Source organism: Podarcis pityusensis (assembly GCF_964106645.2).
Source record: "Podarcis pityusensis genome assembly, chromosome: 12".
NCBI lineage: Eukaryota > Metazoa > Chordata > Lepidosauria > Squamata > Lacertidae > Podarcis > Podarcis pityusensis.
Window position 1 is genome coordinate 16,633,867 of NC_138037.1, and position 14,170 is coordinate 16,648,036.

Below are 14,170 nucleotides of genomic sequence, written 5' to 3' on the forward strand. Positions count from 1 at the left end.
CCCAGCAGCTTGCTTTCATGTGACAATTTTGCTTCTCAAAGACATAAAGGCTTGTCAGAAAGAAAAAAAGAAAGAAACCCAGAGGGAGGACCCAGTTTTCTTTGCCATACTCTCTTAATAATCATGAATGGAGAAGGTATTGTGGCTATTTCATTTCAAGTTGGGAATGTGTGTGTGTGCCATTCTGAAAAGTGGAATATGAACATTCAGTCATGGAGATGGTGTTTGTTTTAATTTTTTCTGAGGGAGTGAAGTCAAGGAAGAAGAGGAAAGGCAGAAAAACATAATGTGAAAAGGAGAAGGGAATGAGACAATATAATTAGTGCAGGGGTAGCCAACATGGTGCCCCCTAGATGTTAGTGAAGCACAATTCCCATCATCCTTCACTAGTAGCTGGGGCTGATGGGAGCTGGAGTCCCACAGCAGCAGGAGGTACTACATTGCCTTGTCTTGTCTTAGTGTTTGTGTGTAAAGATAAGCCAGCTAAGAATAAGCATATACAGTGGTACCTCGGAACTCGAAGGACATTCAACTTCCGAAAAGTTCCATTTCCGAGGCACAGCTTCCGATTGGTTCTTGCAGAAGCCACGTCGGGCAGTCATCTTCCAAGGAATGTTAGAAAACGAGAGCATTTACTTCCGGGTTTTCAACATTTGGGAGCCAAAACGTTTGGCAACGGGATGGTTCGAGAACCAAAGTACCACTGTATATTCTAATTTACTGAATAAATGAACTATGAATTCTGTTTTAAAACAATTGCTCAAATTTTATACAAGGAACCATGAAACCAAAAGCTTCATGAATGCCACAAAAACAAAACTCCTCACATGCCCAATGTTAAAGCAGAGACTTAAAAACTGAGCGGCCCAGAGTACATTCTTTCTGTTCTTAGAAAAAGGCCTAGGTGAAGACTTTGTGCTGAAAAGAGGACAAGGATGGCGCCAGGCAATCTTCCCCGGGAAAGCTGTTGCATAACCAGAGGGCGAGGACCAATAACTCATTCACTCTTTCTCTGTGGTCTCCCTCCACTCTCAAATTATAAACTGTAAATTCTTCAAGATCAGATATTTGCTTCTGTTATATGGGATCCTTATAACAGAGGGTCCTGGTTGTGCTCAGGACCCAAGAGCTCACCCGATAGGGTTAAAATGGGGGGGGGGGAGGAAGTCCTGGCCATTCCCCTGGGATCAAGCCAGGCGGTTTTAGCCAATAGCCAGTAGGTGACATGATCCCAGGGGCTTTAAAAACGGCAGCGTGACACAAGCAGGGGCACTTGCTTCATACTGCTGAACAAGTTGCTTGGCCTTGTTTTGGTTTGGGTCACTTGTTTTGGAACAGGGGCTGGGTAGGAATTTTTTCCATTTGGCAGATTGGCTTTAGCCATTTGGTTTTCGCCTACCCCTTAGCAAATTGTCACAACTTGTAAGGTGGCGGTTAGGCATTGGCTCAGTTGGATTGTGGGGAGGGAAGGTGCGGCTCCAGGAACTGGGTATTCCGTTAAAGGAATCTGGGGGTCCTGGATCTCGTCCGAAGTCCGCTTGAGGGGCTAGGGCCATGCTAGGGCCATGCCAGGACCGCAGGAGCTTAGGTTGGTCCTCATCAACCTTGCTCCCTTGTTTGGTTTACACCATTGGACGATCACCCTGAGAGGTGGAGTCAGTTATAGTGGGGAGTCAATGCCTAAGCCAATACAGCTCACATGATTGTATTTCAATCAAGTTGTGGCCAAAATTTGCCCCAAAACTTAAACTAATATAAGTGTCCGTCTGTATTTATTTTGGGGGTGGGTCTTGGGGCCTCAAGACGCAACCTATAAAGAAGGCTTAGGAGACCTGCTATAAAGCATTTGCATGTTAACGGTGCTCTATAAAATCATCATCTTCATAGCACTAACAATGCTTTAAATGCCCAAGGTTACATTTGTCAGAGATCAAACAGATGAAGGGTAGATAGTTTCTGTTGACACTTTTTGTTATTTTTGGATGGGAAGGCAGAGCTTAGGGTGCCCTTTGAGTTCTGTTTATAACATGCAGCAAATGTAAAAACAAAAACAAAAAAAGATTATGTGCTGCTTTATATTTCAAGACTGAAAATTTAAAAAAGAGAAGCCCCACCTGCTTGTCACCTGGAAAGGCCCGCCTTTTCAGCAACATCCTGACAGGAGGCACTTCATGAGTTCCTACTTTCCCACCACTGCCCTGTCAACGTACGTTGTACAGTATCTAGCAAAGCTTGTTGCATGCAGGCCTTGTGCCAAGGCAGCCCTCAGCAACAATACACTCACCACTGGCATGATTCGATTACCAGGGACCTGCTACATATCATTACTCAGATTCTGCCTACACGCCAGAGGCTGCTCAAATGGGATGGAGGCCATCTGGAAGTCTGGATAGCGTTTTTTGAGATGGGCTGAAAGAAACTCATAGAGTCCATCTGCTTTCTATATATACACACAGGCAGCAATGAGTTCTCTGATGGCACTGTCTTTGCATCAGGGTTCCCCCTCCCGCCGTGTACAAGTAGGACAGCTGGAGATTTCTGAAACAGGCCTGGCTCTCACCTGGGAAAGAACTGGAGTGCTAACATCAAGGTCAATGGAGCCATGCCTGTAGATTCTGGATCAGAGTCAGGTATCTATCAGTTTCCTTCTCAATGGCCAGGCCCATGCAGAATTTAGATATAAATATTGCAAGTGAGTGGAACTCACTCTCTTTCTTGCATAGGCTCTTGCTCATTTAAGAGTCCTCAAGTGGCAAACCCAAGGCCATAGTACAGAATGTGTCCTTCAATGGTGGGGCAGCTGTTTGCTGTTCTATTAAATACACAGTACTTGATGTAGTGTTCACTGTTTAAATAGGACTTCTTTTCTCACTGCTGGCTCGCATGCCTACTTGTGTTTACTCTCAGATTAGGCAGCCTATAAAGAGAAAATGCCCTCTCCTAGCCACTTAGTTCAGCTAGTGGCTGAAGGGGAGAAGAGCCATTTGTGTTGTTTGGTAACTGAAGAGAAAACAAGGAGACTTGTACCACTTCACTATCTCTAGATTCCTTCATTTTGATCACACCTCTTCCATATCCGCCAACATTTCTCTAATTAATATAGGGATATCCTGTTTATTATTAATAATAATATTTCTACCCTGTCCATCTGACTGGGTTGTCCCAGCAACTCTGGGTGGCTTCCAACATATATAAAAACATAATAAAACATTAAACATTTTTTAAAAACTTCCCCATACCGGACTTCCTTCAGATGTCTTCGAAAGGTTGTATAGTTACTTATCTCCTTGGCTCGGGGGTTGCAGAACTTCACACACTCCAAAATTTCTCTGATGAAAATAGGGACGTTCTAAGGAAAAGCAGGACATTCTGGGATCAATTCAGAAAGCGGGATGGCTTCTGTAAATCCAGAACTTTTCCAAGGAAAATAGGGACACTTGGAGGGTCTGCTCTTCTGCTTTTTGAGACCAACTCCAGGTTTGTCATTTTGGTGCCCCCCTGTGCCAGTAACCCCTCCTTCTTGGCGCACATACCTGAGAGTAGCTGCAGGTAACAGCTACTCTAAAGCCAAACAGCCCTGGGCTGTGATGTGCCATTTTTATTTCCCACAATGCCCTGCAATAGAGGGCAGCTCCAGAGCATTGTGGGAAATATAAAATGGTGGATCAGTGCCCAGCACTAATAGGAAGGCCCTAGGTGGGAATCTGTGGTGGGTCCTGTCAGACCTGCCTCAAACAGCCAGAATTATTATTTTCCAGTAGAAAACGGTTAAATAAAGACACTGCTGTCGTCGCTTTTCCCTTCTCTCCAGAAGATCATGCCCTTTTTAAAAAATAATTTCTAATCAGTGCCTCCATTCCCCAGAAATTAATAGAAGAGTTTATTTGAAAGCTTTAGAACAGGTCTCATTTTCCATAATCTTATCTGCAGAACAGTGCTTGTGGCTGCATTTCTTCTGCTTGTGGTTCTTTGGCTCTAGCCCTGTTGAACAAATTAGAGATATATTTCCCATATCCATAGCTATTGCCAAAAAATTAACTCAAAAATCCAAGTATAAAAGAGAACAAACTTTCATTTTTAACTATGTTGCAAAAAATTATTTCATATATATTGATAAAAATGTTCAAATACCCCATGTTAAACATGCTACCATTTGATATTCTTAGTAATATAACAGCTTTAAGTGAAAATGTCATAAGTCCTTGGGGATACCCTGATATTTATAAGTAAAGCAAATTTATTTTAAAATGTTACTACCCACCAACACCAATAATAACAACAATATTTCCCCCCTAGGAATGAGAATGAAATGACCTAGATTTATACTTTTCATGATTGTTTGGTGTGTGTGTGTTTAGTTTTCATTGCATTGTATTGTTTTTCTTTATTCTTATATGTTAGACCTTTCTCTTTATTTAAACAACAGTAAACAAATCTTTCTTATCTCCTCTATCTTTCCAAAACCACGTGCAGGAGATTTTGAGCCCTCGCATTCAAGGGGACTGACCAATTTCATCAGCTAAAATTGGAACAAAGTGGGTTTTACTGGGAGTGACAAATTCTTAGGAGGTAGCAGGGATAAATTTGGGGGGAAAGGCTGAGAAGCAGTTCACAATTGGCCATAAGTATTTATGTAGCTTGCTCAAAACATGCGCACATTCAAGCCTGTCTTACACACAGACACCAGTGCATCAGGCTTTTACCCTGTGTGTTGAGAAATTATCGTTTTACGTGCAGTGAGGGAAGCACTTCAGAATTTGCAACGTGTTATTGCATACCAGAAGAAGTGCGCAAGTATAAGATTTAGATTAACCGCTGGACAGATAACCCAGTGCCATTTTGCTCAGCACACGCCATGGGCTCCTTATCTCCGAGAGGAATCCCCAGGAACCTTTCCACATAGATTTTGAATGACTCAGGGAGACAAATTGCCCTTCCTCTATGAGGCATCCCAGACGAAAAGATTAGCGAAAACATGTCGGGGTGAAATGGGAATGATTTGATGTGTTTACAGAGGGAGACATTTTTATTGTGGCCCAAGAGATGGCATGTTACATCCTACCATAAGAATCTGTGCAAACCCGAAACCTTTTTGGGCAATTTATTTTATTTATGTAAATATTTATAAACCGGGCTTCAATAGAGACTATAACAAGATGGTGAGGTATCTATATCTATCTATATCTGTATCTATATCTATATCTATATCTATATCTATATCTATATCTATATCTATATCTATATCTATATCTATATCTATATCTTGTTGTTGTTTAGTCGTTTAGTCGTGTCCGACTCTTCGTGACCCCATGGACCAGAGCATGCCAGGCACTCCTGTCTTCCACTGCCTCCCGCAGTTTAGTCAAACTCATGCTGGTAACCTCAAGAACACTATCCAACCATCTCATCCTCTGTCGTCCCCTTCTCCTTGTGCCCTCAATCTTTCCCAACATCAGAGTCTTTTCCAGGGAGTCTTCTCTTCTCATGAGGTGGCCAAAGTATTGGAGCCTCAGCTTCAGGAACTGTCCTTCCAGTGAGCACTCAGGGATGATTTCCTTAAGAATGGATAGGTTTGATCTTCTTGCAGTCCATGGGACTCTCAAGAGTCTCCTCCAGCACCATAATTCAAAAGCATCAATTCTTTGGTGATCAGCCTTCTTTATGCTCCAGCTCTCACTTCCATATATTACTACTGGGAAAACCATAGCTTTTACTATATGAACTGTCAGCATCGCCCTTGAGCCAGTGCCACCAACTGGACTCATCCACTTCAGCCCCGACTTGGCTAGGCGAGCTGGGTAGCACTTCCAGAGACCACCTTCTGCACAGGAACAGGTCAAAGTGCTGTGGACTCACACCTTAGAGTTGTGAGCACCGGATTCACTTCCACAAGAAGACAGTCGTCGCACAGCAGAGTACAGCAGAGTCTAGCAGAGTATATAAACAACTCGGAGAGCAGCTCTGTAGAATATCTTCTTTATTCTATCTACAACTATTAGACAACTATATACAGAGCTAAATAGGTCTAAGCATAAATAAATGCTGCACTGCACTGAGTGTCTGCAGCTGCTCTTAGCAGCAACCTTATCTCTACACACGATCTCTAACACTCAGTCTCTCTCTCTCTCTCTCCCCGACACTGACTGACTGACTGACTCTGGTGCTGGAGCAGAATAAGTAGAGAGCAGAACATGCCTCCTCCTCTCTGGAGAATCAGCAGACTCCTCAGGAGATTCTTGGATATGGGAGGGGTGAAATCTCCTCATGGACCTTTGTTGGCAAGGTGATGTCTCTACTTTTTAAGATGCTGTCTAGGTTTGTCATATCTATATCTATCTAATAATAAATAAATAAATAAATAAATTTTATTTATACCCCGCTCTCCAGGTCCTAGGCCCCATAGTTCCCTTATATAATAATAATAATAATAATAATAATAATAATAATAATAATGTATTTATACTCCGCCCTCCCCAGCCAGAGCCGGGCTCAGGGTGGCTAACACCAGTAAAGTTACAATAAAAACATAATGGGGGGGGGATTTAAATACAGGTTAAAATGCAATTTAAAATGCAGCCTCATTTTAAAAGTAGCCCATGGATCAAAACCGTAAGGGGAGGGAAAACATAAGGGTCAGACTGAGTTGAAACCAAAGGCCAGGCACAACAGCTCTGTCTTGCAGGCCCTGCAGAAAGATGTCAAGTCCCGTAGGGCCCTAGTGTCTTGTGACAGAGCGTTCCACCAAGTCGGGGCCAGTACTGAAAAGGCCCTGGCCCTAGTTGAGACCAATCTAACCACCTTGCGACTTGGGACCTCCAAAGTGTTGTCATTTGTTGACCTTAAGGTCCTCTATGGGGCATACCAGGAGAGGCGGTCCCGTAGGTCCTAGGCCGCGTAGGGTTTTAAAGGTCAAAACCAGCACCTTAAACCTGACCCTGTACTCCACCAGGAGCCAGTGCAGTTGGTAAAGCACTGGATGGATGTGATCCCATGGCAAGGACCCTGTAAGAAGCCTCGCCGCGGCATTCTGCACCCGCTGGAGTTTCTGGGTCAGCTTCAAGGGGCAGCCCTGCGTAGAGCAAGTTACAATAATTAAGCCTGGAGGGGACCATCACATGGATCACTGTGGCCAGATCACGGAGATGGAAAAATGCCACCTTTGCTGTGACTGCAACCTACGCCTCCATGGAAAGGAAGGGGTCGAAGGTTACACCCAAGCTCTTGACAGAAAATGCATCAGTACTAACATCAAAAGCATAAATAGGTTGGTTTTTAAAAAATCAAGTTCAAAATAATAGAATTGTAGAGTTGGAAGGGATTTTGAGGGTCATCTAGCCCAACCCCTTGCAATGTAGGAATCCCAGCTAAAGCATCCATGACAAATGGCCACCCAACCTCTGCTTAAAAGCTTCCAAGGAAGGAGAGTCCACCAGCTCTCAAGGGAGTCCATTCCACTGTCAAACTGCTCTTATCAGCAGGAAGTTCTTCCTGATCTTGAGCCGGAATCTCTTGTCTGAATATTGCAGTTTTTAATACATATCAAAAAGAAATCAGGGATGGTTTCCAGCAGATTCCTATTGGAATTAAGTTCCATAGCACAGGCTCTGCCGCATTGAACAATCAGTCCCTGGTGAATGCAGAATGAACCCGCGGTGATTGGAGTAGAGCGTCATGAATGAGCCAGCTCCCAGGGAAGGTTTGCAGCCAGCTCCCAGGGAAGGGTTGCTGCCAACTGAAGAAAGCATCCAGGAACAGAGAGGGTTAACTGCCATGCAGGATGAGCATCGGCTAGTGCCAACCGACCCCCCTCTTGACATGCCAGTTGATAAGGGAATGGTAGAGAGCAAGCTAGAACGCAGGCAAAGCTCGCCAGAAGCACAAACAGGTGGGAAAGATTTAAGAGACAGCCTCTCACAGAATGTGGAAGAGATGGGAGCTGAACCACTCAGTCCGAGGTCTCAACGAATGGGAGGGCTGCAAGATAGGAAGCAAAACAAAAGACGTATGAATTGAAAGTTCAGTTGCTTCTGGTCAAACCGGAAGCAGTCTTCAGAAGGGTCATCTTGATTGATGATGGCAGAGGCTGCGTTAAAGCCGTCCAAAGCTATCTGTTTGTTTTGGCAATGAAGCATCCTTTTTAATTAACTACGCTCACTATGTTAATCAAGCCAGGAACTGGAATCCTGACAGAAAAATTGTGAGGTCCTTAGTATACTTTGGGCCCGATTTGTGGATTAACACAAGAATCTTGAACCTGTCCTGGTAGCAAATCAGCAAAGCTAGATGTCATGTTGAAGGTGATGCCATGCTGAAGATATCACAGAAAGGGGCAAACCCCTTTTTGAGCTCTGTAAAATCTTGCAGGACTTGTGCAACGTTGCAATGCCACCTCATTTTTCACCTCTCAGCTCTCTGCCCCCATTCCGGCTGGCATTGTGATTGGATTTGTTTATTTGTAACTCGTCATGCAACCATCACAAAACGTAAGTTTGACAGTGACAGATTAACACAAGGCAGCAATGATAGGAGTGAACTCAGGCCAAGATAAACTACAGCATAAATGTAAGATGCCAAACTTCCCTGGCAGATCACAGGATTAAAGGAAGAATTCTTCCTCCTTTAAACTGCTATTAAAAGGAAATATTAACATAAAATAAAATGAGATGGAGTAAAAAATGAATTTTGGGGCATCTGAATATGATTATATAAACTGTAACTGAATAAAAACATAAAACAATCTTAGAATTCTGAATATCCCTGATAAGACGCAGCATTTTCGACTTCCGGGGTGGCGCCACCGACAATGGCGGACTCCCTCTGAACAGGAAGGACTAGCTCTGCGGGAAACGGGTCTTCTCCGCTACGGCGAAGCGGGGACCCTTTTAAAAATCACAGGCGGATGAAGCCTGTGACCATGGGACTCGGCGGGCACCCTTAGCGCCCCCCCAACTCGCTAAGGAACCCACTAACGGGCTCCGAAGTGAAGAGGGGGAAGTGGCGCGGTGCTGTGAGTCAACTGCTATTTCCGTGGAGCGAAGCCGCACAGCCGTTGCCGGAGAGCGCTGCCTTTTTCCTGGGACAATTTGGACTCTAAAATAAGCACCTGTGAGTACTTAGACTTTGAACAACTGGACATTAGATAAGGACTTGCGAGCAGAAAGGAATTGGATTTTAAAAACCTATTTTAATTTAGTACGGAACGGGAAGGTCTAAACAGGAAGTCAGCCTTCCGTTCTTCTGTAGACAGAATAAAGCAAAGACAACGTAAACTAGAGTTTAGAAAATCGCCTTTAAAGGATTGGATTTCATCATTTAAAATTGTGGAACCCCCTTCGGCAGCAGGAGAAGGAGGGGGATCTTTTCTGGACTGTTTAAAGTGAATTTAAAGTAAATTAACTTTCCTCCGTCCTGATCCTGGAGCGGGGTGTCAGGACTGACGTTTGAAGTTCATTGACCAGAGACAAGCATTTTGACAGATAGCTAAAAGAAGAGAAACATAGCGATTCCACTGCTTCCCTTCGCATCTTTAAGCAACAAATATTGACAAAGTATCTCAAAAAGGGAAACTTTGTTGCAAGAACAAATAGAAGTTTTCCCCCTAGAGGGAGACTGTGTAACTGTTACCAACTCCAGAGAGCCGGCAGCTGTTACAGATAACAATCGTGGGAACAGGCATTCGACCTTGCAGGACAATGTATTCAGAAGCTTTGTTGTGTGCTTTCTATAAAACAAATGCCCTACTGGAACAATTACATGAAAAGGTGAATTGGATGGCGACTTCGACTAGAAATTTTGAACAGGCAGTGGGAAATTTTGAACAGACAGTGGGAAAATATGTGGAGCCCACCCAGGAATTAAATCAGGAGTGTGTCCTGACAGAACAGGCCCAACAGGAATATGAGTTTTCGGATTTGACAAATGAACTTGGAAAAAGCCAGATTTGGAAAGAAAAAGTTTGGTTTGGCTTGGAAATGGGGGGCTGGATTGACCCCCCTATGCTGGGATGTTTGGACTTTTCAAATCTGACAATCGGCCGTGAGATGTTTGGGATTGTGGGGGCTCTTAATTTCGGAGGGTCTTTGAAACATGCTTTTAAATACAATATGGAACTCAGTGTTGAATCTGGAAAAGGGGCTGATCTGTCTAGAAGGGTTAAAAATATTGCCAAGCTGGAGTTACCACGAGCAGGCGACAAGGGAAAATACAGTTACAAATATGAAGAAGAGCTGCGGAAGGGACATGGAAGAGACTTGAGGGCCTCGGATATAAGGCTGCCAGGTTAATGGGCTAGATCGACGGGATAATAAGGACTGACAAAACCCGGAACCAGGAGGAAGGGACGTTGGATGAAGATTGGATTTGTTTGCATTTCTTTTTTCTACCATTAGAAATGTTTTATAAAATTGATGAATGTTAGAAAAATGTTGGAATGAAACTACTTGGCTTTAGTAAAGATGTTTAAAGAATTGTGAAAGAATATTATGGTTATGAGAAGTTGGTAAGGATAAGATTTAAGTTTTAAGCTTTAAGGTTTATTTTATCATAGAAAGATAAGATTAAAACAGTTTAGGGTAATGTAATGACAGAATATTATGAAATATGGAAAGGATTGGCTGGGATAATTAATAACTAGGATACAAAGAAAGGGAGGAGGAGGAGGTCAAAGAAAGAAGGTAATGACAGTTGAGGATATGAGAATAATGAATTTGTTTTTAAATGTTTTTTAATTGTGTGTGATGTATTTTTGTATTCTTTTTTCTTTTTGTCACTTTTTCTTATTTTTGAATTTGTACTCTTACGGTTGGAAGGGGTTTGTTTTTTTTCTTTTTCTACTTTGTTAATTATTTTTATTTTGTTTTTTCTACTGTTTTTGTTTTATCTGGTAACACTTTGAAAATTTCAATAAATATCTTATTAAAAAAAAGATAAGACGCAGCATTTTCTTCTCTCATCAGTTAGTGCAGGGAAAAAAATGTGCAGTTTTCACAGTTACCCTTTTCAGAGACAACTTTTTAAAGAACCTGCTGGTTCAAATGTGTGTCTCTGTGTGTGTGCATGAGAAAAGAGGGGTGTACAGTTCAATTCTTGCAATAATTTCAGCAAACAAATTTTAATTCACCCCAACTGGCATTCACAAATGTATATCTATTTTAAAATCCACATACCTGTAGATTGGTTCTTAATGAGTGGGCAACCATAGTGTCAATTTATGTTTTTGTGTTGGTTATTGAAAATCCCCCCAGAGATGTCTTCCTGGCAACAACCTTATTTGGGGTTAAGGCTGTGTTAAAATAATTTTGCTTCCACTATTATAATGAGTAGTGATGATTTTTTTAAAAAAATACCACTGCTTATCAATTTTACTGCTATTGATTTTGATGATAATTTACCTGTAATGTATTGAACTGACATGTAATACATTTCCTGTTAGTGCACATTAACTGTTTATTCTTTTAATATTAACAATTTTGGAGAAACGTAATCAATGTTTTTTTTTATAGGAAGCAAATGTTCTAAATGTGCTATATTGGAGTATGCAAAACCCGTCTGAAGAATTTTGTTTCTAGTTACTATTCTCTCTTCTGCATCTGAACATGTCTGTGGAGAATCCCTGTCCCACTATGAAATTCCTCAGGATTCAATTGCACTTCCACATTTGAATCCCAGATGTTAACAGATGTTATCCCAGACATGAGAAAAATCCCAGATGGAGCGAGCCTCCACATTTCGCTCCCAGGCACGTGGCCTCATGGGAACTATAGACCAGTTGTTTCACTTCAAAACTCGGCGAGTGCCAAAGAGGAGCCGCCATAATGAAATGTACAGGGGTTGCTGGTTTTAGCCTCAATAGCGTCGCGAAGAAAAGGCCCCCGTGGATAGCTTTTAGGAGAGACAAGATCTGCCACAAACATTTAAGCAAAGCAAGCACATTTAGGAGCACTCTTGCTGCATAGAACGTCACTAGATGATACGATTGTTTGTGGTTTTCTGTTCAGGATGATCTGCAAATAGCAATCAGCTTAAAGATATGAGACACAGTCTACCCAGGACCAGCCTCACTGCAGGATCTATTGATATGAAACAGAGTTGCAAGGGATTCAAAAACACATCCAACACCATACAGAAACCTAATAAACCGGAACAATGCAGTGCGCCTGGCCTTCCCCTGGATAAAACTTCCTTGCTAGCAGATAAGGCATTGGGTAAAAATTACTGTGGGCTGCTGTGGCTTGCAGTAGGCATATTACAGGATGTTTGTTCACATATTTCTCTCCATACAGCAAATATCTGTTCTGTAGGATATTGCACAATCTCAGCATTCCAGCCTGACTCTTCTGCAGAGATTGAGCTAAAGCACACTTTTCTTTTCCTGCGTTCTCTCCCTCCCCCCACTTCCCGCCTGCCCCCCAGCATCTGCCTTCATTCTTTTCTCCGGCTCTTGGTTTTCCTCGGCATTCATAAGGGATTTGAGCATTTCTCAAGGGTTACCTAGCACATCATTATTTCATTACTGTTATATATAATGCATTTAATGTATATTGCAAGTGCACTAGAGCTGATCCAGGGCATCCTTGCGATTGGGGAGCCTCGATTATTAAAATAGTATGATGAACTCGTGTTTCCTTCGGAGCTGTGGGTCAAAGTAAATAGTGTGCTTTGTTATTCGACTACTTGAGCGGCCTTTGAGTCATTCTAATAAATGCAGTTGTGCTGTGAGTTAAGAGTTGTGCTGCTTGTTTGAGAGACAATGTTGTTGGATCAACAACAGTGTTTTGGGGATCAGTCAAATTGCCGTTCCATATGTTCTTTTTTTTTAATTGCATATTCATGGTAATTTGTCCTCACGATGATATCATGGCTGTTACACATGAGCCTCTTTTTAATATTGTTTCCACCTGCAGAAGTTTCCAAGCAGACCATGCCCCATAGCTTTCTCCTGAAATTCTGTAATTTTTGCAGACCCTCCAAGTGTCCCTATTTTCCAGGGACAGTTCTGGATTTACAGAAGCCGTCCCGGTTTCTCATTTGATCCCAGAATGTCCTTCTTTTCCTTAGGATGTCCCTGTTTTCAATGGAGAAATGTTGGAGGGTATGGAGTTATGCAACCCCTGAGCCAAGCAGAAAAGTGACTATACAACCTTTAGAAGACATCTGAAGGCAGCCCTGTATAGCTTAATTATGTTGTTATATATGTTGGAAGCTGCCAAAGTGGCTGGGGCAATCCAGTCAGATCTGTGGGGTAAAATGTTGTTGCTGTTGTTGTTGTTGAATAGGATGCCCCTATTTTCATCAGAGAAATGTTGGAGGGTATGCTTTTCATACCACAAATGTTACCATGTGTGTGATGTGTGTGCTGTCATCTTGGTGTTGTCTGAACATAACAACAACAGTTGTGGTTCTTGTGTGCATGATGCTTTATAAGATCAAAATGTTGTCCTGAGGAGCTTACAATCTAAAATTCAACATGGTGCGGGGAGGGCAATGAAGGAAAGGTTGGAAGATGGGAGTAAACAAGGGAAGAATATGCTTTAATTTCAGGTACAATTATTTAAGCAAGCCAAGTAGTCCCAACAACATCCGAGGGAACCATGTTGGGTGCCTCTGGTAATGCCCCTTAATTGTAGACCTGACATCTCAAGCAATAGCAGATTTACCAGGCACCCCTTTAAGTGTGTGTGTGTGTGTGTGTGTGTGTGTGTGTTTCTGCTCCAAAACTAGGAGACAGATACTAATAAGGAACAGGAAAACAGCCCTGGGGATGAAAAATCACTTCTTTTGAGGGTGCATCGTAAATTTCAGGAACAGACTCCTTTAGATAACAGGAGCACAGATAGGTGACATCAGGAATTGGCAGCAATGAAATACGAAGATTGTTTTATCACTTATTTGCCTGAATCCAAGGAGTCTTATCCTCATCATGAAGCTGCTTCCAGGTGACCAGAGTTATTTCAGGGCAAAGGAACCCAGGTATATGATGCTGCCTCTTTATTGCCAAGAGAGAGGGTCATGATCCCTACTCAGAGCAGACCTGCTGAACTCAATGACCATGGCCGATTTAATCCCATTGGTTTCAATGTATCTACTCTGAACAGGACATAGTTGTTGTTGTTTTTATTTATAATGTATTAAATCAATTCCAACCCACCTTACTCATGCAATATTGCCCATT

The 14,170-nt window shown here is 42.4% G+C and overlaps 1 long non-coding RNA gene across 1 annotated transcript in view; it reads right to left on the reverse strand.

Annotated features, from left to right (window-relative positions):
- LOC308459169 overlaps positions 1–14,170 on the reverse strand; it is a 357,371-nt gene that overhangs the window by 270,199 nt on the left and 73,002 nt on the right. The window lies entirely within an intron of this gene.